This window comes from Bidens hawaiensis, unplaced genomic scaffold, assembly GCF_021521415.1.
Source record: "Bidens hawaiensis isolate Kalapana, Puna unplaced genomic scaffold, B.hawaiensis_p1.1 tig00031470_1, whole genome shotgun sequence".
In the NCBI taxonomy this organism is placed as follows: Eukaryota; Viridiplantae; Streptophyta; class Magnoliopsida; order Asterales; family Asteraceae; genus Bidens; species Bidens hawaiensis.
This window is the reverse complement of record NW_027495304.1, coordinates 45,912-72,731: the sequence shown is the minus strand read 5'-3', so window position 1 is coordinate 72,731 and position 26,820 is coordinate 45,912. Positions and strand designations below refer to the sequence as shown.

The 26,820-nt window shown below is 36.8% G+C and overlaps 1 pseudogene across 1 annotated transcript; it reads right to left on the bottom strand.

Annotated features, from left to right (window-relative positions):
* Positions 1-11,044: 11,044 nt before the first annotated feature.
* On the bottom strand, positions 11,045-23,941 carry LOC143582142 (disease resistance protein RML1A-like; annotated as a pseudogene). The gene is made up of 9 exons (XR_013143936.1): positions 23,105-23,941; positions 22,720-22,894; positions 21,524-21,825; positions 20,291-20,352; positions 15,020-15,421; positions 13,174-14,403; positions 12,695-12,938; positions 11,831-12,583; positions 11,045-11,738 (listed from the first exon to the last, which is right to left on the bottom strand). The product of XR_013143936.1 is annotated as a disease resistance protein RML1A-like (transcript).
* Between the last annotated feature and the right edge of the window lie 2,879 nt (positions 23,942-26,820).

Here is a 26,820-nt window from a genome sequence, read left to right as displayed (position 1 = left end):
TGATAACAGAATGTGCCATCGGGCGTCCGAAATGCGGTCTTATCTTGATCGTCAACGGCCATGTGGATTTGATGGTATCCTTTATACGCATCAAGGAAGCATTTAAGGCGAAACGGTGCTAACGAATCTACCTTGAGATCAATTTCGGGTAACGGGTAATAATCTTTGGGGCATGCTTTGTTCAGATCTTTGAAATCTATACACATGCGCCATTGTTTGTTAGCCTTCGGTACCATAACGGGATTTGCAACCCAAGTTTGATATCTGCTAACGCGCACGATGCCTGCGTCAAGGAGTTCCTTGACTTGGGTTCTACACGCGTTAGCTTGCTCTGCCCCCATTACTCTACGCTTTTGTATGACCGGCGTAAAAGCCGGGTCACATTTGAGCTTATGCTCCGCTTTATCTCGAGGTACACCAGTCATATCTGCTGGTTTCCATGCGAAGATATCAGCGTTCTTCTGTAGTAAGCGCTTGAGTAAGGTGCGTGCGGGGTCAGTGATTGTTGGGCCAATGGTGACCGCCTGATCGGGGTATTTGCCATTGAAAGCCCATTCCTCTGGTTCGGTGAATGTGCGTTTGGCCATTTTTGGTTTGGGGTTGGAAGAAACAGATGCGATACATACCTGGGGAACGCCGGTGATCATTGCTACACCTGCCGCCGTTGGCCATCCCATCATGCCATGGACCGAAGATACAACGGCATTGAACCTTGCCATCCCATCTCTTCCGAAGAAGATGTCATATGTGTGATGTGGCTTTCTCATGACAACGAAATCCACATCTTCTGTGCGTGAGCGGTTCCCATCCGTAAGAGTGACGGGGAAAGATAAGATACCCAGGGGGGTGTTCGTGCTGCCATCGAATCCTTCTATCGAGGCGTAGACCGTTTCTAACCGCCCCTTGTCTTCCTCATCTAGCTTGTCAAAGAACTGTCTGTACATAACCGTTGATGAAGCGCCGTTGTCAACGAGAGTGCGGGAAGTGATGTAATGCCCCAGCTGGGTTTTGATGATGATAGGGCCCTCTTTGCTGGGTCCTCCTGGCACTCGTGGGAAACGTACCTCGGCCTCTTTCCATGCACATGGTTCTGTCGCTCGTCTCTTCCTACCCATGATGTTACCCTGGACCATGTGGATACTGATGTCAACTGGCTTTCGCCCGTTGTTTCTGTATCGGTTGTCATTCTTCCCTCCGTTCTTGATTGATGCCACCAGGTGTCGGAGTCTGCCATTCTTGACAAATGTTTCGATAACATCTTTCAAGGAGGAACACGTTTCAGTATTGTGGCCTTTTATGCCGTGGAAGTCACAATACTTGCTTTGATCTGCATCCGGATGTTGTCGGATCGACGGAGCTTTTGGCCATGGGAGTTTCTCCGTGGCGAATACCTCCGTGACGCTTTTAGTGAGCGGCGTCCACCTGGGGTGCTGATCCAACAGCTGTGTATTACCTCTTTCGCCTGCGAAGGAGCGAGAGCTAGATGAGGTGTCAAAGTTTACCCTTGACTGCCACATGTGTAGCTTCCTCTTGTTCCGCTGGGCGGTTTGGACATTCTCTCTAGTTCTTTGCGTATAGAAGTCTGTAGTGTTGGGCAGATCTCTACCCAGTTGCTTCTCTGTTTCGGCAAAGCGCTTGGCTGCCGTCATGATGGCATCCCATGTGGATGGCATGCCATCTTTACCCGTCAACGTGCGGATAAGCTCTGGGTAATCCGCGCCTTGAATGAAAGCTGCGCGAACAAGGTCTTCGCTTATAACACCCAGACTCAGCTTCTTTGAGTTAAAGCGAGTAATAAAATCTAGCAAAGGCTCGTTTTTATCTCTAACGCAGTTGAGTATTGTCCATTGTTCTTCAGTATATTTCCTCTGTTGACTGAAGTGTTGGCTGAACTTGTGTTGAAAGTCCGCCCAATCAAAGATGTGGTGGACCGGTAGACGGTCAAACCACGCTCTTGCTGCTCCAACCAGTGTCATCTGGAACATGTAACACCACGTGGGCTCCGTCCAGTTGCTGACGGTTGCCCCCGCTATGAATCTGTTCAGATGATCATCCGGGTCGGATATGCCGTCGTAGGTGCCAATGTTGGGCATCTGTTTGGCACCTTTTGGGGCGATTGCTTCCGCAATGTCCCTCGCAAACTGGAAGTTCCTGCGTTTGCAACCGTAGGTCTAAAGGTTTTGGAAAAGTCACGAGACTTTGCCTCCGCATTCCTTTGTTCGAAAGGCTCTCCGAAATTTCTTGTTTGGAAGTCTGTTCTCTTACGCTTCCCTTTCACCCTAAGGCGAGGGTTTGCGTCGGAATCAGATTCCTCCCAATCTTCATCCGAGGATTCGCATTCACTGCTCATGTTGAGCTGGTGTGTGCCTCCGAATTCGTAAGCCTGTTGGACGGAACGTAGGCGTTCGTCCAGCTCGGCTTGGAACTTTTTCTGACGTGCCTCCGCCCACGCCTTAACTTCATCAAGAGTTTGGTAGGGGAGCCTCGTTCGTTGTTTCTCTATCTGGGTATCAGTGAATCCCAGTGAACGATTATTTACTCCACTTGCCCCGGCTTGGGTAGCTGGGGTAGTGTTCGTAAAGTTTGTGTACTCGGTATCTCCCCCAGTAGCTGGGGTTGTGATAACCGGAGTCTCTTGGTTACTCGGTTTCGGGACCGGAGTATCCTTAACCATCTTTCCAGAAGTTTTGAAAAAACTGGAGAAAAATAAAGTTCTAGCTTTATGCACCGATGGCGCCAATGAAGAAACACCAGTCGAACCCCGACAGATTACGAGTAACCTGAGGGTTAGATAGACGTTTCCCACGAGGGGTTAATTCCGGCAAGATGGTTCTTCCGATAACCTGCAAAACAGACACCGTGAGCTCGTCACTAAGAAAGGGGGGGGGGGTTCCTCCTTGTGACCACCCTCCGGCGTGAGAATCAGTCTATATTACTCTTTGAATATAAAAGTATATTAAGAATACTAGAGCAGTTATCAGGTAAATTATACAAGATATTAGATGATGAAATGATAATACCATTTGATGTCTTTTATAGCCGAAGGTGGGTTTCCAAGGAGGTTTAGCCGGCCTACTACTCTGCCAACTGTGGCCTACACACGTGCTCTGCTGGTAATTGGTGGATAGGCAGCGGCTAACAGTGACCAGACGTGCTGTTCACTTTTCCTTTTCCACCAACTACAGGCTAGGCACGTGGTATGGCAGGAGTTGGTGAGCAGGCGGCGGCTATTGGTCACAGTGCTGTGGCGTGTTGTCTGCCATGCTGCTGTCAGTGAGCTGTCATATCGTTGGTCAGATCTTTTGTCCATACCTCGTCAGGTATCACACAAAAGATCCTCCATTATTATACGGACTGGCTCATTTAGGCGGGAGTTTTCCCCCTCCCGCCTTTATGCGGGAATGTTCCCGGCTTTGCTCATTCCTTCTTCAGGTGACTACTGAATTATTACGAGTCTGAGCCTTATGCGTGTAGCCATGCTGCGCGGGTGGCCAGTCCCTAATGGCGGGTATCCGCACCTGCGGGAACAGGCGGATACTTGGAAACCATAGGGAGGCATTTCCTGCGGGACCAGCTTGCGTAACATCACAAAAACACAAGATAAGTGTGATAACATCACAAACAGATCAACATGTAATGTAACCAAAACACAAGATAAGTGTGATGGTTATTGGAAAGAGTTTCCATATGTTGATGAGTTAGGAAAATCCAAGACTTTAATGGCTTGGATCACTCGTTATAACTAATTTGTTTAGTGAGTTCAGGAGTAGTGAAGATGGTCTATCAGTAGAATATAGGTCTTTGATAGAGGCTACTTCTGTCACAAATTTGAGGGAGTATTTTGGTATAAAGAGTTGATACTGGTTATTTGTTTTATGAGTTTTAAGTTGTAAATGTGTGTTGTGTCTAACAGGAAGTGGTTGATAAGAAGCAAATTGTGTTTCAGGGTGTTTTAAATCCAACGATCCCGTATTTGAAATATTATTTCCCCTTAGTCCAAATTAAATGGGATGAGAAATGTCGAGTAACCATTTTTTCATAAAAAATAAATTAAAAAAGGAAAAAAAATAAAAAAAATGTTTCATTTATCTTTTATATTCTTAAAAAAATTAAAAATTGAAAAATTACAAAAAGATTTTTAAAAGTATGTGGGAAATGATATGAACCTTCGTGTTAAAAGTAAGGTCAACACACGTAAGGTCCTGTAACAGAAACGTATAGACTTTGTAACTTATGTGTCGGCCAGCCCACGCGAATGAAAAGTCCTAAACACCTTAAGGGGTTAATGTTAGAACTACAGACGTGGGGCATCATTATAAGTCCTAAACACCTTGAATGAAAGACATATAAGTCCGTATTGCATGGCATGTAAGTGCAACGTTCAACCTTAATGTTTGATTTTAAAACAAAAGAATATACTAAGTTTGTATAAGAAAGTAAATGTTCTGTCATCAAAAAGATTGTCTTATCCCTCACGGTAAGTATTACTGGCATGGGTTTAAGTGGACAAGAATACTGACAATGGACCAGATCTTGTAGAGTATGTATGTGCTGAAAAGTGTTCCCTGGTCTAGCTAAGAACGATTTGATCCTAACAAAACATACTTGCGTATATATTTAGCTTTCTTTATATTTAGTTCTTTATTATTATATTATTTCATTTTAAACAACAGTTATTCATGAGTTTCTTAATAGATTTCTTAAATGACTAGAGACAAACGATTATGGTTTCTAAAATTTGAGATTGTTAGACTTTTTGAAAAGGTTAAACTTTTGATTATTTTTGGATATTTTTACTTGTTTGCGTATAAGAAGCAGGTAATTCTTGTTGAAGAAACTTGCATCTCAAAGGGGAGTAGTCAGGTGAAATTTAGATTTATGGAGAAGTCATAGATATGGAAAGATAATGATTTGAAGATTTAAAGATTTTTGTAGTAGTTGGTGAGCTTAAGTTAAATTAATAGACGTCTAGACTGACAATGATCCCAAATTCAAATTAAAGTTGGTGAGATGCCAAGTTTTTCAACAATATTACTTGGTATGTAAGTTGTACTTTAGGGGGAGTCAGTACTTCAACAACATTTGGATCCTATCTACACTACAACTACAGGGGAGTCAGTACTTCAACAGCATTTGGATGTTATCTACACTTTAGGGGGAGTCAGTACTTCAACAATATTTGGATGCTATTTACACTTTAAGGGGGAGTCAAGTTAGCTTATCGTTGAAGATAATTACGTCAGAGACTAAAGATTATTGAAGACCAACACTGAATAGAAAGAGATAAGTTTATGAAGATAATGATCCAAGAATCTGAATCCTTCTGTGGAGAAGGATAATGACTGTGATGCAGAATTTGAAGATTCACTAGATAACCCAAAAACAAGATATATTAAGCGAAGACTAAAGAGACTAAACACTGAAGACAAACAAGAATCTATGAAGCTATTGCCAAAGGGGTCTGTTGGTGCATTTTCTATGTGTCAACAGCTTAATATATTAGTCGTGTTTGTAACCGAGTTTGTAATATGTTTGTCTTAGAATTTTATGTAAATAGGCTTGGAACGGTAGCAAACTTAACTAGCGAAGTTGTTAACTTCGCCTCTAATGGGCCAGGCGAACATGTCCAGTATATTATATAAGGACATGTCCGGCTTAGGGTTTAGGAGAGACTTTCAATACAGATTCCAGAGACTTCCAGCCCTATTCCAACAGAATCATCTAGTGAGAAAACGAACAACTGGTTCGTAGTCTTGTGTCTTACATTGCTTGTAATCAATTTACAATCAACAGAAGAATCGTTTAAAGTGATTATTCTTGTTATACCCGTTTACTTTTCATTAGCGTTAATCAGAGGGATTTTGCACCTCTGATAGTACGTCTCAATCCTGTATCAATCCATTCCAAGGACCTACAAGAAAGTACAAATATCACTTTCCACTTACGGGCCTTGAACAAGCACATTTACCACTTTTGAAAACTTCAGACAACACAACAAACCCCAAGTATAAAAGCAAACACTTAAACACACCTTTTACACCGATTTCAAGCTTGTAAACACACTTTGTAAGCCCGAAATCCACTTACAACCTTTGAACACACTTAATCTTGTAAGAACACACCTTAGAAACACTCAACAAGACAAAAATCCAAAGTTGTGACTCAAGAACTACAACTAGTCGAGCCAAAAGCTCTAATACCAATTGTAGGTCCTTATACCATGATCAAACAACAAAGTTCTTGTATCAATCTCACTCACTAGCTAGCGGAAATCACTAGTAAGACACCAAGATCTCGGATCTTGTTGGTATTCGGTTATTACCGAAAGTAGAAAGAAAGCAAGAGTAGGGAGAAAGTTGGTAGATGGATTAGGTGAAAGGTTATGTGTGCATGTGTATGCCCACCTTTTATAGGTGAGAGAATGCCATGCATTTTCCATTATATTCGGCCATTGGGCTCGCAGTATATGGCCTCGGCCCAAATGATTATTACAACAAAATATAAACTAATTACTACAACACCAAGAAATAATACAAAAGACTGATAAAGTGTGAACTTAAATAGTATTTTCCATTGATTCCTTAGTATTAGTACATGAGATTAGGACCGATAATTAACTTGGTTTGATCAGACCACGACATCTAATTAACTAAGTCATGTTATCAAATTTTCCTCAAAACATCCGGCAGTTGGTTTTTTCCCAGCTCAATTTCCTGAATTGGGGAGCAAACACCAGAATTTATAACAAAACATAATAAGAAGCACTAAGGCTTTGAATAATTATGTCTAATCAAAATTTTCTTCTTTCATAGTTGCACAAAAACCTAAAAAGGAACTGTATATAAGGAAGCTACATAAAAGGAAAAATACATTCTCGAGCTATAAATACATAATAACATATTTACAAATAGGAATATTGGTTTTAAATAATCCCAACAATGCCCTATTGGTAAATAATGGTCCCAACTTCAAAGTTGGCTGGTCACGGTATCAACTAAAAGGGTATTTGTTTAAACGGATCACGACTAACGAAGATTAACTCCGTTAGTGATTTTCTGACCTGGCACGCCTACTTGTCAAAGATTGCTTATGTGGCGATACCTGGACGCCTACATGGAAAAAATTGAGGGTCATTTTGGTTTTCTTTAAAGGTCCAAGGGTATGAAGTGAGACATTAAATTATAACTTCCATCTTCATCCTTTCATCCACGTTTTTCCGGCCGATGATTCCAGCATCTACTCCGACGAGCTTTTAAGGTCAAATTATGGCCGAAACGGCCAGTTAATTAAATCTTTTGATTCTTAATTCCAATATGAGATGGGCGCAACCTCCATTACGCTTTTACGCGCCATAGATCGTTTCCTAAATGAGTCTTAAATCGCTGACGGAATCACATGATTTACACTATGAAAGAAGACGTTGTCACTCGTTTACAAACACAACAAATTTCTATTTCTATCCACTTTCCCCCCACTCAAATGGACCCCACTGATTTGCCCTGTGTTGATACGCCTTCACCATCGGAACTCTGACGAGCCATAAATCCTTCGATTCATTTTCAATCGGGTAAACATTTTTTGCATTCTAATCATCTTCATTCCCTGATCAAAAACCCTTTGTCAATTTTAATTGACGAAGGCTTTTGATCCATTGATATTGGGTTTGAATGATTAGGGTTTATATTGATTTGGGATTGTTGACAAATAAATGTATACAAATGATGTGCCTACTCATCATCATCATATTTCAAGTAAGCTGCATATGTAATCAATTTTTGATAAGTAGGCGTGCCACGTCAGAAAATCACTAACGGAGTTAACCTCCGTTAGTCGCGGTCTATTTAAGGCAAATACGTTTTAGTTGGTACCGCCGCTAGCCAACTTTGAAGTTGAGATCGTTATTTACCAATAGAAAATAGTTGAGATTATTTAAAACCAATATTCCTTACAAATAATCACATAAAAAGGGTAGCTTAGTGTAACCCGGGATAGCTTAATGGAGGAAATTTCCTCGTTTTCTTTTGAAAATATTTATACGTGTCATCGTGCTATGGAACACATAATTACTGGTCATATAAAAGTAAATAGATAACAATTATAATAACTTTACACAAACAAAAAACTATGCATGCCTATACTATCCTCAAAGATTCAGTTATATGAAAATTAACGGCTCACATACTGTGTTCAAGCCGGTTTTATACTTCACATCCTTGACTGACGAGTTTTTGTCCATTCTTCCGACTGTGATTCATTTGTGATATTAATGTCTGTATCATTATTTGCAACTTAATAACAATTAAACACATCCATAATCAGGAACTTACCTGGGTAATCAATGTTAGACCTTAGACAAGTGAATCAAGAACACCAAACATGATATTTCATAAAACGTTTATGAGACTCTTTTTATTAATAAGAAATAAGAACATAATGCATACTACTAAACTAAAAAATAATACTTTTGATGAATTTATATAACACCCACACTTCTAAGTTCTAATCCTACCTAAACTAGGAAACATAATCAAACTAAACTTCTAATTTATTTAATAATAAATAAAAAGATAACTATGACATCAAGTTATTCAACTTGGTCCCTAATCTTTGGATCTCTACAAAACACCCCTCGTGATCTTCCGTATCACCCTATATTTTTTGTATTAACCATTCAGGTCCTTCAAGTTAGTATTGCACTAAGTTTTACACTCCCTCTCAATACCAATTACCATTGTTCCTCCAAGATCCTTTAGACCTTGTAAAGCTCGCACCTCTTTGAGCTTGATTTCTGGATTCGACTTTTTCACTCTATCAGCAGGTTTCTATTTCCTGTTGAAAACTGAACTAATATCAAGATTACCATTGTTTAAAACTGCATTACCCGGTTTCGGATGGGAAACAACCCTTTCTTTCTCAACTTCATGACAAAATATCATGGTACTTAAAGCAATTCCTCCATCTTCAATTGATGCATGATACCTCGCGAACTCAACTCCTTTATTAGTTCGTTCATTCAGATCACCCGAACTTTGCATGAACCTCAAGCAAACTCCAACGTCAACTTTGTTGGTTTGTTGATATTCAACCTTTTCTATTCCACCATGATAACCCGTAACATGAGACATAACTATCTCATGGTGCACTTCATCCTACACGGTTTCTTTCTCATTTTGTTCGGTTACTATCACGATTACGTCTTGGTTTACCGTACTTTCTACTTCAACCACAATATCCTCACCATCTAGATTCAAAATAACAATAGATGATTCTAATGATACCTTTCACTGATTCGAATCTGGCACCACTTCCTGACTTTTTCCACCAACAGGAGCCTACTTCAAACAATTTAACTACCAGGTTTGGTTCGAATTCGGTGTCAGCTGTGTATTTTTCTTGAACCTCGGTCATATTAGCCTCCACATACCACGTGTCTTCTTCTTTAACAATAGTTGCATTACCTTCCTCCTTAGGTTCTCGACAGTATTTTTCCATATGCCTTTTTTGTCCAGATGTATTGCACCTAAAAGGAAACTGCTTTGGTTGGTACCTTGATCCTTGTCTCGGTTTTCTTCGTCCGATGAATCTTCTTCAGATTTTTCAACTCGACTCTTTATATTCCATTCTTTCTTCTTCTTTGGTTGATCTCTTTTCTCCCAATATTTACCGCTGTCTTTCTCGTCGTTACGGTTCTGATTTTTATTAAACCGATTTTTCTCCTTCTTCCGACATACAAGGCTTCGCTAACGGTTTGCTAAGGCTTCTTGTCTGGCAAGAATATTCTCTAACTCAGTTATACTCGGGTGGGTCCCCCACCCTTGAATAGCGGAAATAAAGCTACGATACTCCGGCTTTAAACCATGGATGAGTATCCGCTTCATACGAGCATCACTAACCCAAGACTCTGGATCGAGTTCTCCAATTTCGTGACATAGATTTTTGACTTTATGAAAATATTGTGAAATTGGAAGATCACCTTGGGAAACCGTTATTAACTCACCTTCGACTAGTTGCAATAGAGCATCGTTCTTCTTCGTGAATAACCTCTCTAGCGTATCCCACACTTGCTTTGGGTATTCGAGTTATTGAATGTGATCAAGAATATTATTAGCAATCGTTGTCTTGATGATATACATCGGCCGATCCGCTTTCACCTGCCACTTTCCGATAACACTATTTATATCGTTTGTGGGTTGCCTCGTCTCGCTACCGTTCGTAACCTGCCAAAGATCTTGACCTTGAAAATACGATTTGATGCACATTGACAATTTTATATAGTTGATATGGTTCAATTTCTTTATTCCTCCTACAACTTTTAAATCGGCTATAGTTTTGGTTTATTGATTGCTCGAGATGTGGCTCCAAAATAAACAAACCAGTAATATTATTTTCGACTTCTGGTTGATCGAGCAGTGGTTATGCAAAACCAAATTTAAGATGACGGCTTCTGGATCTCGACTGTTTGATCTTAATCAATATAATCACTTGTTGGCATATAGTGTCACACAAGAAGACAAAAACCAAAAGAATAAAATCTTGCAACTTTCTTGTGATTCTAGGAGTAACAACAAGCAAAATAAAAACACAAACAATTTATAATATATTGCTTTTACCTTCTTTTCTTATACGGGACCACACAAAAAATAAATGAATCTTTTCTTTTGAGTTTATGCTACAAATGAACAAAAAAAGAGACCAATAGACTTTCAAAACTCCAAGATTCTTTCGTTGCTTCGGCTTCTTATGCCTTTGATTGAAAATTACTTTTGCGATTAAGACTTGCCGCTGATCAGAAACACAAGATTGGATCGTTAGGCTCTGATACCACTTGTTAAACCTTAGATAAGTGAATCAAGAACACCAAACATGATATTACATAAAACGTTTATGCGACTCTTTTTATTAATAAGAAATAAGAACATAATACATACTACTAAACTAAAAAATAAATGTTTGATACTCAAACTAGGAAACATAATCAAACTAAACTTCTAATTTATTTAATAATAAATAAAAAAGATAACTAAGACACCGAGTTATTCAACTTGGTCCCTGAACTTTAAATCTCCATCAAACCACCAATTGCGATATACCGTACCACTCTTATATTTTTCGTATTAACCATTCGGGTCTTTCAAGTTGGTATTGCACCAAGTTTTACAATCAACACTATCACCAAACAACTCTTTTAACTTAGACGAAGTCTCTGAACCAAATAAATTACGACGACAAAGATAATAACCTCCTGTGGTCACCTCAAATTGAGACAGCTCTCCTCCAATCACTTCTTCCCCTTGCATTGTGTTATTTTCATGGTTCTCTACTTCATCATCCACATACTTAAGGCTGGCACTACACTCGCTTGCTATCACTCCTTGATCCACAATAATATCAACATGGACTTCATCACCATCGTCTAATATGTTTCCGATTGGCCAGTAGCTTAACCACACAACATCTTCATCAACTCTAGGTTTGCAGTACACCATAGGGTTATATATCCAGGTAACACCCTTGGTTATGTTGCTGATTTTAGCCAACAAAAGCCACATATCTTTATCCTTGGATTTTGATGATCTGTATAAGCAACTTACATGTAATCCTTGGATCCTATAATTTTCATGATGAGAACTCACACAAAAAGATAAGATCGGGAATGGCGACTTATACTTATATGCCATCTTGTTTTGACCCCTTACGCCTTGCAGATAGGTGCTCACTATACCATATTCATACAACATCTACGCCACATAAATTTCAATTAGTCATACATGACGGAATACAGATATTTGTTTTTAATACAATGGATTTGAGACAAATTAAGAGAGATAACCTGGAGTTGCTGATCTCTTCCTATGGTAATATCATCACCGACAAGTTCAACCTCATGATCTTCGTACTCTTTGATCCATCTCATGTGTTGAACCAGATCTGCTTCATCAATTTTAGCTACAGGCACTATTTTAAAACGGTTTTGAACTTCAGACAGTTGGGAACAACCTACATAAGAAAACTGTTGGAGTCTGAAATGACCTGATTGGAATGTTACTCTCTCTAGTGAACAACACCAATCTATATACAACTCCTCTAGCGTACTAGGAATACATGGGAGATACTTCAGGAGTGAGCAGGAATATAAATTGAGGGTCTGAAGCATATTAAGGTCAATCCAACGGGGCAAGGACTCAAACATATTACCTCCTATGCACAGGTTAAAGAATGATTGGGCATGGAATGACACCCGAATATCATTATTACTCTCGATTTTGCATTCATTGAAATACAATAACTTTAACGAACAGGGTAAGGAAAACAAAGACCGTTCTGAATTTCCTCCATTAATCCATAAACGTTTTACACTTGCTTTTACATTCTTCTTGTTTGATGAAGCCTTTAACAGTTTAGTGCATCCCTTCAAATCCAACAAAGCCAGATTTTTAATATCTTCTATGGATTCACTAAGATGAGTCAGAGTGCTACAGGTAGAGAGGATCAGAGTCTCAAGTTTAGGGAGTCGGTGGAGTTGGCAGATGCTCACAAGTTTCACGCATCCTTTAAGATTTAGTTTCTTGAGTGAATTAAGAACCTATTGCAACAATAACAAGTTTACATTATGACTGTACATTCAAATGAAGGTTGTCTAAAATAGAGAAACTAAAGAGTTCAAGTGATAAATAGAAGAGTAAATTCCTAATACCGTTGGCACTTCAAATGTTTCCATGTGTCCGTAACTCATATCTATAGAAACCAAGCTACTCTTTAATAACCCGGGAGGCAATGTTTCCAAAGTACATCCATGCCAGCACAGCCATCTTAACTCTGGAAAGTTCTTGTAGGACCCAGTGAGTGTCACATATTTGAGCTGGAGCAATTTTAGTTTGTCTATCTTTGCAAGCGAACTTGTTTTAAGGGCTACTGGCTGCGAGTTTAGAATAAGGTAAATTAATTAGCATGCCTCATGTCTAGAGTTAAAACACATTATAATCCAAGGTAATGGCAGCAGAAAATATGTAACACATTAATGTTCTGGACCAGAAAATCGTCATCCCATTAAGATAATCTTATTAAAAATTGGTGAGTACGAAATAACAAATTTACTTTTTAGTCTTACCTCTGATATCCTCCCTTGACCATACTTTTGCATGTCGAGTGCTAGACCTTCAATTGTATTTGAACCCTAATGAAGAAAGAGGTGAAATTAGAGAATTAATGCAAGTTGCAATAGGAGGTTGTGGAATGGAAAATAAGCTTAAAGATACACATAACAAGTATCTTACATCTCCATTTCTCAACACACGATAAGATTCATCACCGTGCCACACTCTACTACTTTTTGACGGGTCTTTAGACTCTTCACAAACTATCTTTCTTCCCATATCTTGAAGGAGTTGATGCATGACTAGTTCATTAGCATCTGGTGAAACGGTAAGAAGGCATCTGGTAATAAGGGTCATGATCCCATATTTTACATGCATGTCATCTCGCCATATTGTTACCATGTCTTTACTTTCACCAACAAAGAAACAAGCAATGTCCAGAAACAACTCTTTGTGATTCTCAAATTGTAAGGAGTCAAAGCTCTTTCTTAGGACATCTTGGATTTTACTATCAAGATCTCCTTTCGATGAAACAAGTAAATTCACTCTCTCTTTCCAAATTTCTATCATGTTCTTTCTTTTACGTGGGTCTTTATCACTAACAGATAGAGAAGAACCTAATACCTTAAGAGCCAGTGGATTTCCTCCACAATATTCTGCTAGTTATTGTGCAAGCTCCTCGAAATCTTTCATCGGACATTTGGATCGAAAGGCATGCCAACTGAAAAGCTCTAATGATTCATGAACATCCAAGTTTTTAAGTTTGTGTACCATACACCTCGAAGATTTAGACACAAACCATGCATCTAAATCTAGAAGCCTGGTTGTTATTATGATTTTGCTTTGTTTATGCAACGCCTTTGTTCCGAGCAAAGTGCTTAATTCTTCTTCGTCATCAATGTCATCAAGAACAATAAGCACCTTTTTTGTATGTAATACCTCCTCAAGCTTAGATGTACCCTCAAGAGCATTAGATATCTTTATTTTATCATTCCCAGATACATCTCTAAGAAGTTGTTTTTGTAGCCTACGCAAACCATGTTTGTAATTTTCTCCAATCTTTTCAACAAAACTGCTGCGTTCAAAATCTTGCTTGTTTGAGTTATAAATACATTGGGCAAGTGTTGTCTTGCCAATGCCTCCCATGCCACAAATTGCTATGGCATTGTATTTCTCATTTTTCAGCCACAAATTGATGTCTTCAACTCGAGTCTCCATTCCAGTTAAATGGGCCGGAGTACTTACTAGTTTCAAATCTAGTTTACAGATGATCGTCTCAACCAGTTTTTCGATAAAATCTGTTTCATACCTGGGAGCAAAACCAGAAAAAAATAGCACATTCAGACAACGACATTTTAATTCTTAATGCTTTAGTTATGGTGAGAAGACATCTCATAAAATGCATGTGTGTTTTCTATAAGACAAAATACATGATAAAGTTTTTACTTGTTGACTTCCATTGTTAACCCTTCTTTTTTGTTTAAACTCCACTTCTCACTCATGGTTTCACATTCTACAAACATGAACACCAGTATATATGCATGATGTATATCTCTTAACCTATAAAGCTATTAATTCTCTCAATCATGTGAAAGTTGCAGTATTCATTATTTAACTATACAATATGGCAACCAACACCGAATTAACACATATTCATTTGTGACAACTAAGAACATGAATGAATGAACCAAGATTCCTCTTCAATAATTTTAGGCAATTTTTGTAATTTTGTATTAAGTTGTAGAAGCTACATTCGTTGTTTCAATCATTTAGCTTTTAGTTTTAGGTCTCTAAGGTCCCGGAATTTTTCAAACAACAAGTTCAACTGGACATGCTTTAAGCTCTTAAAACAGAAATTTATCAAACTTAACTTGGGGTCAAAAAAGTAAATTATAAGCATAAATATGGAGAGAAACCATATATACCTTGAAAGAACCTCTCCGGTCAAATTACCGACATTTGTTAATGCATCCTTCCACCTTCTCACGTCAACCACGTCCCATTTTGACTCATCTATGGCAAACCTTCCTCTTTGATTTCTAACATCTGATGGATCAATGTGATAAAAAACAGGTAAAACGAAATGACCGCACTTCCTGCTTTGCTCGAAGATCAACCAAAGCTCATCAAGGCACCATCTGGAATCCGCATAATTCTCAGACAACACAACTATAGACGCCCTAGATTCAATGATTGCAATCTCGATTTCTGGCTTGATTACTTCACCTCTTGGGATAGAATCATCTCTAAAAGTGCGAAGTCCTGCTCGTATTAATGCTTTATAGAGATAATCCGTAAAAGTACAACGAGTATCTTTGCCTCTGAAGCTTAAAACACATCATGTGCAATAATAGTATCAGTATGATTATGATTTAGGCCTGAAGTAGAAGCCGTTGACATTTAGTAGATAAGAGAGGGAGAAAGCAGATGATAAAGAAAGGGAGCATATAGCTAAAAGGCGTGAATTGTCATGGTCTTCGGGGAATATTATTCAAAACTCCATCCTTTCAGCTTAATTAACGTTAATGCCATTCCAATGTATATTGCATACCAAAATAATAATCTTATTCTACGATAAAAACAATAAGGGAAAATTATAATCATAAAAAAAATAGTAGAATAAAAGTTTGTTTTTCGTGAATTTAGTTCGACTACTTTAACCAGTTCGGTTTAAAACTAAAATTGTTAAGATTTTATCGTCAATGGTAGTGAATGGTAATTTGGATGTTGAACCAGAGAGGAACTTATTGGGGATGAGACAATGTTTTTGGATGCTACAGTTAACATTGAAACAAATTCAACAAGGCTATAGTAGGGGGTTTTAAAAGAATCTGAATCTGAAAATCTTAATCCGAATTATCTGAAATTCGGATAATAATTTTGAACGTTTTCGGATATCTCGGATATCCTAAATGTTATATTTTATATATTACTTTTTTTATCTACCTATATATATATAGGGATGGTTCAAGAGAGAAGTGATATTAATGCGAGAAATGTGAGAAGTGAATCTTAACCATTAATTAAGTGTAATCAATGGTTCAAAATAAAAATGACAAACTTGTAATTAATTGAAAATTAATTGACCATGTTTTTGATGAAAAAGGTAGTATGGTCATGATTTTAATGCCAAGATTGATAACTAATGACATTAATTGGTATTTATTACATACTAATTAACTCAAAGTTATTAATCATGTTTTATTTATTTTTATTAATCTATTTTTTTAATTAAAAGTATTGTGAATTAAAAATTATTTTAGTTAAATATCTATCTTCATTCGTAATTCGTCAAATACTAGCTCATGTATAGCCTACATAGATACATGTATAGCCTACACAGATTCATAGTTTGTTTTATTATGTGTAGGTTTATACATGTACTGTGTAGGTAGTGCACATATTGCCTACACGGATTGTTAGTTTTGTGTAGGTTTACAAATTGCCTACACGTATTGCTAGTTCCTTTTATTTTCGTCAATAAATAACTAATATGAACCTACACATAACTCAGATTTGTGCACAAATTGTTAGTTCATCATTATTTGTGTTTTTCATCAATACATAACTTTCATTTTCACCATTTGTTTGTGTTTTTCACCATATTTTTGTGCTTTTAGTGTAGGACTACAACAAAAAGATTTTAATCGTTATGATGGTATTATCACAGAAAGTTTTATATATTATAAGATTTGTGTAGGAAATTAGGAAAATGTGTAGACATATAATTGAATTCATAAATATAATATATATTTTGTTCGTTGTATGTGTAGGTAAACACAAGTTTATTTCTTATGTATAGTAGTTACTATGATTGTACACTAGAATCTGGATTATTTCTTTTGTTCGTTATATGTGTAGGTAAACACAGGTTTGTTTCTTATTAAAATCAAAGTCAAAAAATGAAATTTAATTTTGATCGTATACTAGAATCTTGTTGTAGATATAAAATTTGAATTTATTTTGATTAAGAATTTTTTTGAATGAAAGAATCCATTAAAAATATATGATTTGTAACTCTTAATTAACTTGTATTAACTTGTATGAGTTTCCAAATATAACACTAAATCATTAGACCAATATCTCCTTAATATTAAATAAATAAGAAAACTAAAAGAAAATTTCTGATTAGCTGGATTGATTTCTCACACTTCTCGCAATAACATGATTTCTTTCTTGAACTTAAACCTATATATATATATATATATTGGATCATTTCAGAAGTTTTTTTACAACGACAAGTGCGAGAAGTGAAAGTGTAACTCCACTAATCTCTAATTTCACTCAATTTCTTAGGTGTAGGTGCGTTGTGTAGGTGCATATGTATGTGTGTAGGTACGTATATTTGTATATGTGTACGTATGTTTGTATGTGTGTAGGTACATAGGTTTGAATGTGGCTCGATACATTTATATGTTTGTAGGTAGGTTTGAATGTGTAATTAAGACATAAATACAACCAACCTACATATATGTATGTAACATCATATGAAAGGGAGTGAAATTAAGGATTAATGGAGTTATACCTTCACTTCTCACACTTCTAGCTGTAATATCACCTCTCGCAAGATCCATAATATATATAGTAATTGTGACACGTGTCGCTTGGTGGTTAAACCTCACAATTTTTCCCTCCTAAACTAATATATTAATTTACACTACTATATGTCATAGATAAATGATTATTCACTTTCATTTTACACTCTATTTATATTATATCTATACAATTAAATTTGATTGTTACAAGTCAAAAATTGGTATATAAATTGCTTGGTATAGTATTAGCTACATTTGGCTCAAAATTTGTTACGGGTCAAAAATGAATAATCTGTGTATTTTTTTAAAGTTTCGGAATGCAAATAAATTTATTGTCAATTTATTATGTGTTCAAAATGTTGACTTGAAAATGTCAAACGGATGAAAGTTAGAACTTTAAACATGGTTCAGGCTTCAAATTTATTTAAAGGGCTTTGGAAATAAACAAAAGGTTTGGGATTTGGAAATTTGACTATTTTCACTCGACTATTAAAGTTTAAGAAAATATGACGAACACTTCCGACATACATAGGCCTATCAATGCTTTATAACTTTTATCAAATTTGAAATATTTATGTAAGCATTAACTTTTACTTCAGTATTGATCAGAATGTTGTATAGGAAGCATATAATGCAAAACTATGCTCAAATAATGCAAAATATTCACAAAATTGAATGAGTTAACATGCTATTTTATATGGTTTCATTATGGCAAAGTTGAGAAGTCTCTCAAACTTATAAAAAAAAATTTAAGTGTAGCTTAGAAAAACATATTTCTTAATCCATCATTACAATTTAATGTTCCTATTTCCTTCTATGGGTTGTGAATTGATAAATTTATCAATAAATGTAACGCTCCATCTATATTTAGGCTGAGTGTTCATAACTACTATTCTATGAGAAGTCTCATTCTTAAAAATGGTTAATAACCAAAATTTTTTCAATTATATATATATAGATAATACTGAGAATAAAATTTCCAATCGAAGCGTTTTCGGGTACGTTTTTCACGTGCATTTATTTAATTGAGTTCATTTAAAAAAATTCACTTTGTGATATAAATAAAATCAATTTATGAACACAAAATATAGATACAAGCATATATCTAATACATGTATCATTTATCTAATACATTTTTTCATAACGTTATATTCACTTTCTTTTTTACATCTATTTATATTATATCTAATTAAATTATTCACTTTTCTGTAAACTCTATTTATATTATATCTATATATTATACAAATAAATATTTATATATTATACTAATATACAATGTTAGAATATAGTTCACAACATACTTGATGAAATTCAAAAATCAGTAACAAACCATGTTTATTAAATATTAAAAAGAATATAATTTTATATGTTATTATTAACATATTATACTATGAGTATTGTAAGGTCCATTTCATTGGTAGTCTTTCGTATTTGTAACTAGTGTACGTTTACGTTATTTATTTGTTTACGTCTATATGTTTGGGCCCGAGGCCTTTGTAATTGGAGCCCATTGGGCATTATTAATGAAAGAGGTGTATGAGTAAACACAAACATATAAGGTGTGTGTATCTTATACACCAACCTAACCCTTTCAATTATTATTCTATCCAAGTATTCTCTAACTCTAAAACTCTCTCTAAACCCTCACCCTCACACTAACTTTCGACTCTCTACACACACACAAGATCCGAGATCTCGGTCCAACTAGTTGTTTCCGCCAACTAGTTGTGAGGTTGATCCAAGAACGACTAGTACTTAGTTTGTTTTATTGTTTGATCCGGTTTGGGGGACCTACAATTGGTATCAGAGCTTTCGGGCTCGACTAGTTGTAGATCTTGGGTCACAACCTTGGATTTTGGTCTTGTGTGAAAAGACGAATTTTTCAATGAAAATAAGTGGTTTCGGTTTTTCTTGTGTTCTTGAAGTTCTTAAGATATTTTAGTTGTTCTTGTTCAAGAAGATGGTTTAATGTTGATAGTTTGGTGTTTGAATCCATTGTGATTTGTGTTTGTGGTTGGTGCAAGTAGTCTCGAATAGTTGTGAATTTCATGCATTTGGTGTGTATTGTATAAGGTGTTGGAAAGTTGGTTAATGACATTCTTCTTTTGGTTTAAAGAGATTCCAAATACAAGGTTGGGGTTGGTGGGATTTGAATACTTTGATTGTGGTTTGAATACATAAAAAAAATAAAACTCATCTATTCCAGTCGCTTACAATTCCTCAAATCAATTACAATCAAGTTGTTCTGATACATCAGCCCTCAATCATCTCACAACTTTCTTTCATTAGATTCTCAACTCTTCCTAACTAGCTTACAACTCAGCCCTCACCTAACTCGCATACACTTACACAGCCCACTCGCTTACAACCCAGCCCTCATCCCATACTCACATACAATTCCTTAACCAACTCGCTTTACTGCTCTCATTCCAGTCGAATACATCATCATCATCAGTCGTACACACTCTAACTCGCATACATTCCTCAGTCGCATACACCCACAGCCAACTCGCATACACCTACAACTCAGCCAACTCGCATACAGTTACACAGCCAACTCAGTCAATTCGCATACAATCTCAGCCTTGTCCAAACTCGAATACAACCCAACCACATCTACAACTTGCATACATCTTTCCCACCCATCCTAAACTCGCTTACTTTCCATAGCAGTCACAACCCAGCCACATCTCCAACTCGCATACATCCAACTCGATTACAATCTTCAACATCAGTCGCACACAATATTAGCAAATCTATGTTAATTTGTGTTTGAGAAGTGTGAAACCCTAAATCGATATCAGATCTTAGGTCTTTATAACAATTAAACGGATCTAGTTCATTCATGCTCTTATATGATTATATGTTGTATATTAGTACTAGTTTGTATATTAGGTGTATGTATAATTAAATTGAATACGTTAATGAAGCTTGAGAGAGAGAGAGAGAGTAGATCTGGGCAAAGTTTCGTTAATTAAATCTCCAAACTTAAATTAACAGTGACAAAGGTCACTATATATAGAAGATAGACCTAGTTCGTTAACATCCCCTAACGAACTAGGGTCTACTTTGTTACATACATTTAATGAAATAAACTTAACGAATCACCCCCCTGATTCGTTAAACATCCTTAACGAATCAGGAGGGAAATAAATTAGATCTAGTTCGCTAAAAATCCTTAGCGAACTAGCCTATTACATTAACGAAATAACTATAAATTAATTGTTTATTACATTAAACAAAACGACAAATACGTTAACGATAAATACAAAGAATCGAGACGCAAAACCGTGCACTAACAGACACCCCCTCATCTTGAGCTCTTTGTCTTTAAATTACTTGAAGTGCTTGGTCTGCCAGTCCCTGAAGCTATGAATCCCATTCTAAAAGCATACACGTACAACTCATTGAAACTACATGGCTAGATCGTAATCCTCAAGTCACTCAATCAAAATCTTGTTGTTGTGGAGAACGTCATTGTCGGTCTCGGTTAAATTCACCAACCACATTGGGTCAATGATCTTTATCAGCTCAGTCTTCAACCCTTTACCCAACACAATGACGGCCTCGCCAGTACGGTTGTCATAGTACCAGCGGTCAAATGACAGATGCATGTGTTGGTGCATCGTCTTCACCGGCACACGCTTCATCGTCTTCGTTGGCTTTATCTTAAGAACCAACTTTCTCCACCCGTTCTTGGATAAATCTCATCAATACGTTTTCTGGTTGGAACTTGGGGTTTGAGAAAATTGAATCCAGAATTGACCTCGAATAGCAACTGTTGATGAAACCAATCGGCTATCCGGTCACCTCCTTGATTGATAAATGGATGACACGCGAGGGTACGAACATCCTAACGGGGTAAAGTAAGAACATCCATTTAACGATACATACCTTAAGATCAGAGTCATATAGAAAAGAGACGATATCACCGTGAACCTTTGATACGGTCTTGAAAGAAGTCACTTGGTTTGCTTTGACCCAAGCAGTAGCTTCATCTTTCTTCTCTTTATCAACATACCGATATGCCTCGATAATTTTACCCACTTTCTGGTGGCTGAACCACTTTGCAATGTCAGCATCAGTCGGGTTCTCAATCGAGTTGAAACGAGTATCCACAACCTTCTTACCCTTAGACGTCTTTTCCAAATCATCCTCAGCTTCTTTAAAAGTTTGCTCATTAAATACCGGAGCACCTTGATCAACGTTTGTGTGTTGATAAATGTCAGGATACTCCTCAGCAGTGACGTCATCGACCTCAACTTCCTCATCTTCATAAATAAAATCCGTATTCATTTGAATAGACAGATCATTTATTATGTCTTCCTCATTCACTACCTCAACATCAGGCTCTGTCTCTAACACGGTTAACTGTTCATCATTCAAACCAAGCAGTATGGAAATCTGCTCTTGTGTTAGAGACCTTTCAACAAACTCACCAACCTCGATCTCATCCCTGTTCACCACACTCCTAACCATCCCCGATCCATCTACGAATATGACTGTATTGGCTTTAATCATTTCAATCGGTTTAACAGCAGTTGAATCATGATAAACAACAACCTGCTTATCCGAGTCATCACCACCACTAGTACCTGCCCCCGAAGATGAGCCGTGCGTTTGTTTAGGCTCACCTCCTGCACCAGACTCATCAGGATCTTGATCATCCTTCTTGAGTTTCTTTAAAGCATCATCTTTGCACGTTAACTGTAAGATCAGATCCTCCTGTTCTTTAAGTTTCACCCCCTGTGACTCAACAATCGCACGAAGGGCTTTTGTCTCTTTCTGGGAATAAGAGACATAACTCATCAACTTCCGTTGATTCTCCATCAACTGTTCTTACTTTTGACGATCAGGTGCCATTTGATTTTCGTATAGATGAAGAAGATTCAAGAGCATGTCAGTTTGACGGTGTGCTGGCAAGGCATACAGAGATGGATGAACAGGCTGAATCGGTCCCTGAGGTCGTGTTATCCTCATAAACGGATTTGGACGAGGTTGAGGAGGTAACGTGGACGGTGTTGGAGGAACAATAGAGGGAGTTACAGAAGGCGTTGGTATCTCAGTTAAAGCCATTTGCGGGATCATACCAAGTCTGTCGTGAGGAACCATCGTCGTCGTTAAAGTAAGCGCCGGAGTGCTAGTAGTAAGCGGCATTGCCGGGCGTTGAGGAGTTGCAGGACGAGACGGTGGAACACCAAAAGAAATTCCAGCTCCAGCAGTTGCACGTCTCTTTGCTGAGCCTTCAGATGCTGGTGCTTTACCCTTTCATTTACGTTCTTGTTGAGCTGCAATAGTAGCAGCCAACGCAGCTTCAACTGCAGCTTGTTGCTCTCGAAGAGCTGCATCATCATCACCACCATTTCCACCATCTCCATCATCATTACCATCATCATCTCCATTGTTCCCACCTTCTCCTCCCTCACGCTCGGAATCCGAGTCATCATGGATCCAGCGATCCTCGGGAGGACATACATAATCAGGGTTAATTATACAACCAATCATCCATTTGTCCTGTGGCCTCTCTTTACGATAAATCGTCATTCTACGCACAGTATCGGCCTTCATGTGTTGTAAGGTAAGCACATCTTCCACCAATGTTTGATCAATAACCAGGTTGGGTATCAAGTCGTGAATAATCAGCTGAAGAAATCTTGGATACATTAAGAACTTCTTCTTTTGAACCGTTTGTTGAACTTGCTCCTTTAAATGATAAAACAGCATTTTGGAGAAGTTAAACGGTTTGTTGAGTACCAGTGCCACGAATGCTGATTGAAGCATGATTAGGCATTCATCAAAACCCCCTTTGAGACCTCCCAAGCAATGAATCAACACGTGTAGGAGATACTTGTAGGGTGGGCACAATCCATTCTTGTTATACTGAGAGTTTCCGATGTCACCACCATAACGTACACGTCGAAATAAACCCTTGATTAATTTCTTGTCAAACTCACATGGGTTATCATCGTTGTCACCAAAACGGAGTACACGCCTAATCACTTCAACATCCACTGTGATAGGAGTTTGATTGATTGTGGCTCGAATATGGTTTTCTACTTCAACAAACTCAGCAGTATTCCAGAACTGCCTAATAATGCTCATATAAACAGTGGGTCGAGCAGTTATGGCATAGTGGATTATTGATCGACGTAAGAAGGTTAACATAGCCCCGAAAAGAGCTTCGTCAGCAATGTTTGAATAAACGTAAGCGCAGATGTTGTGTTTCTTGTCATATGGTAATAAAGGCACTTCCTCTTGTTCTTGCTGTTCTTGTGGAGCAGCGGGCGGGTCTTGATCCATTTGATCAGCCATAATACTGAATAAATAATATTGAATATTTAGTATATGAAAATTTAAAAGTCTCAGAAGTGTTATGCACTTATATAACTATCAATAAATTAAATGTAAGTAACATGTTTATCCCTTGTGTATAATCGATGTATCAACGCGTTTAGACTCTTGAAATATTTTATTTAATTATATGATGTAAAATAATTAATTTTGAAATGTCATTCGTTAAAACACAGTCTAATTCGTTATTGAATCAACTGATTCGCTATCAGGTAAATAATTGACGAATAAGAGCTAGAGAATTAACTATTAATAATAACGAACTAACTTCTAGTTCGTTTCAAATTGACGAATCCATATTTGATTCGTTAAGTGAATGATTCGCTGATCTAGTTCGTGTGAATCCTTGACGAATTGGACACGAAGGAGTTCCAATTCGCTAAGGTTAACGAATGGTCAAACTTAGACTTAATCTTTGACTCTTATGGTCAAAGTCAAAATTAAAAGAACACAGTCAGTCAAAGTAGCAAATCAGAGATCAATTACTCCATAATTGACTATGATTAGCCGAACAAATGACTCTATAAGTCTCGGAAACTCATTGCGAAGCCAATAGTACCGTTTATGAGGTTCGAAACTAACAGATAAGTTAAGTTATGAACATAGCTTAAACATCCAGAACGACCAATAATTATTCACCCGACAATCAATCAATCAAGTTGTGAATAAAGATCACCAAGGGTGTCGGAACTCTATTCCGATCAAAATAATATCAAATTTAAGTATATTAACAGAGTATTATATCGATTATACAAGATTTCAAAAACCGTAAAAACCCTTATATCAAAATCACATAATTACCCTATCAAAACTGTGTCATTTTTGACGAAAATCACAAAGAAATGATCATCTATACCTTACGAACACAATGGTATACTCAAAAGTTCGAATTTCGAAGGTCGAAAAATCAGGAAAAATTTGAACAGAGTATCTTTAGGTGTAAGGAAGATGAGGGAATAGTGTAGGACGGTTCGTTGCACGCCGTCCTATACACACTGACAAGCACGATTCTCGAAGCAACGAATCAGCTGATTCGTTTGAAATTTAAAATTAACTAATCAGTTGATTCGTTAACACGTGTCATGACGAAACAGACGGGATTCGTATCTAATTTGTTAGGTTATGTTTTAGCGAATTAAAGCCATTCGTTACAGAGTGCCGAAGCGAATGAGTGTTAACGAACTAGAATGTAGTTCGTTAAAAATGGCCTAATTCGTTAGACATAACTTAACGAATCAACTTGAGTTATTTAATTTTAAATGAATAAATAAATAAATAAATGAATTAAATAAAGAATTTAAATATTATCCAATTAACTTAAAAGGGATTACCGAGGACCTTTATTCCGATAATCAAATACTTTAAAAACGTGTTTATCCTTTTAAAAACACTTAACTTAAAACTTATCGAGATCTCATATCTCGATCATCAAATAACTTCACTCGTTTCACATTTTTGAAACATAACTTAAAAAGAATTTAGCTAAAAATGTAAAACGAAAATGAAAAATATTTTTGGTATTTTGGAATATTTAAAGAATGTATTTACACGAGAAGAATCCGAAACAAGAATTATAAAATCTTTTTGTATTTTATATGGTTTTCAAAAGCAGTACATATTTTTCTATTTTTGTTGAGTTTTAAGTAGAGAATCATATTGACCAAATTGCCCTTCCATCACAGTTTTATATTTCAGCGATATTATGACTGGCGTTAAGTCAGTCATTGATATTGTTGTCCACTTAAATCTTATAACAAGCTTTCAAGCATTTTTGTGATATGATTAATGGTTCAATTATTGCCCAGAATATCAGAAACTATCAGCCTCTAATCTCGGTTCAAGCTTAATTTGAGTTTCTCCAAATCACCCCAACTTGACTTAAACCATTATAGTGTTGATCAAAATTTTGAAATGATACCAATTGATGAGAATTTTTGAGCAATGCATCAAGTTTCCTTTACTGTGAGTGAGTATGCACGAGTCCATCTGTCGGCTTACATACATTGTATCCCCTGGGGTCCGTTTCTTAATGGTATTAAGACGCGCACAAGGGAGGAACAATTGTATGACTAACAGCGGATTTTTGATCAAGTCAGTAATTTGGATTGTACGAAGTACATCAGTGATCAAGTTTAATGACTTTGGGTTTGCTTTTAAAGCGAATGAAATATTCATGTTTATGAATACCCAGATGATTAAGCCGCATAAAGACTCACAGTGTCCAGAATCCCAACGCTTGTTATTTGCTTTATTATATTTTTGGTGATCAACCAACTATAAGGCTTGAGTATGACCGGTTATTACATTTCTGCCATCCTCACCGAGACTTTTGCTAGAGACTAACACCTCTTTCAATTTGGCTTTTCTTTTTATTTATGTCACTTACTTTACTTTAACAGCTTGTTTAAGACCTATCAATGCACCAAAGATTAAGCACTCAGTCTTTTAAGCTTATTTCTTTCTGGATTTGGGGTCAAATAATCAATGTACTATCATTTTCTCTTTTTGCTTCAAAAACTCAAAATTTTGAGGAGCATAAAACAAACTAAATTTAATCGCCCCAGTTACTTTTAATCAATAGATTAATGGCTATCCTATCAATCTACAAGTAGATAATAGGACCAAAACATGCAAGCATGCTCCACAAACTTAAATAACTAACATAATTTTCAGCGAGAAAATAAAGTAGAAAGCTTCACAAACACCCCAAATACTTTCAGTTATCAGGTAAATGGCTATCCCGAATATTCACAAGTGATTATCAGGACCAAACATATACAAGTATATGTCCTTCAAATATAAGTAATTGACATATTTTTCAGCGAACGTAAGCTAAAATC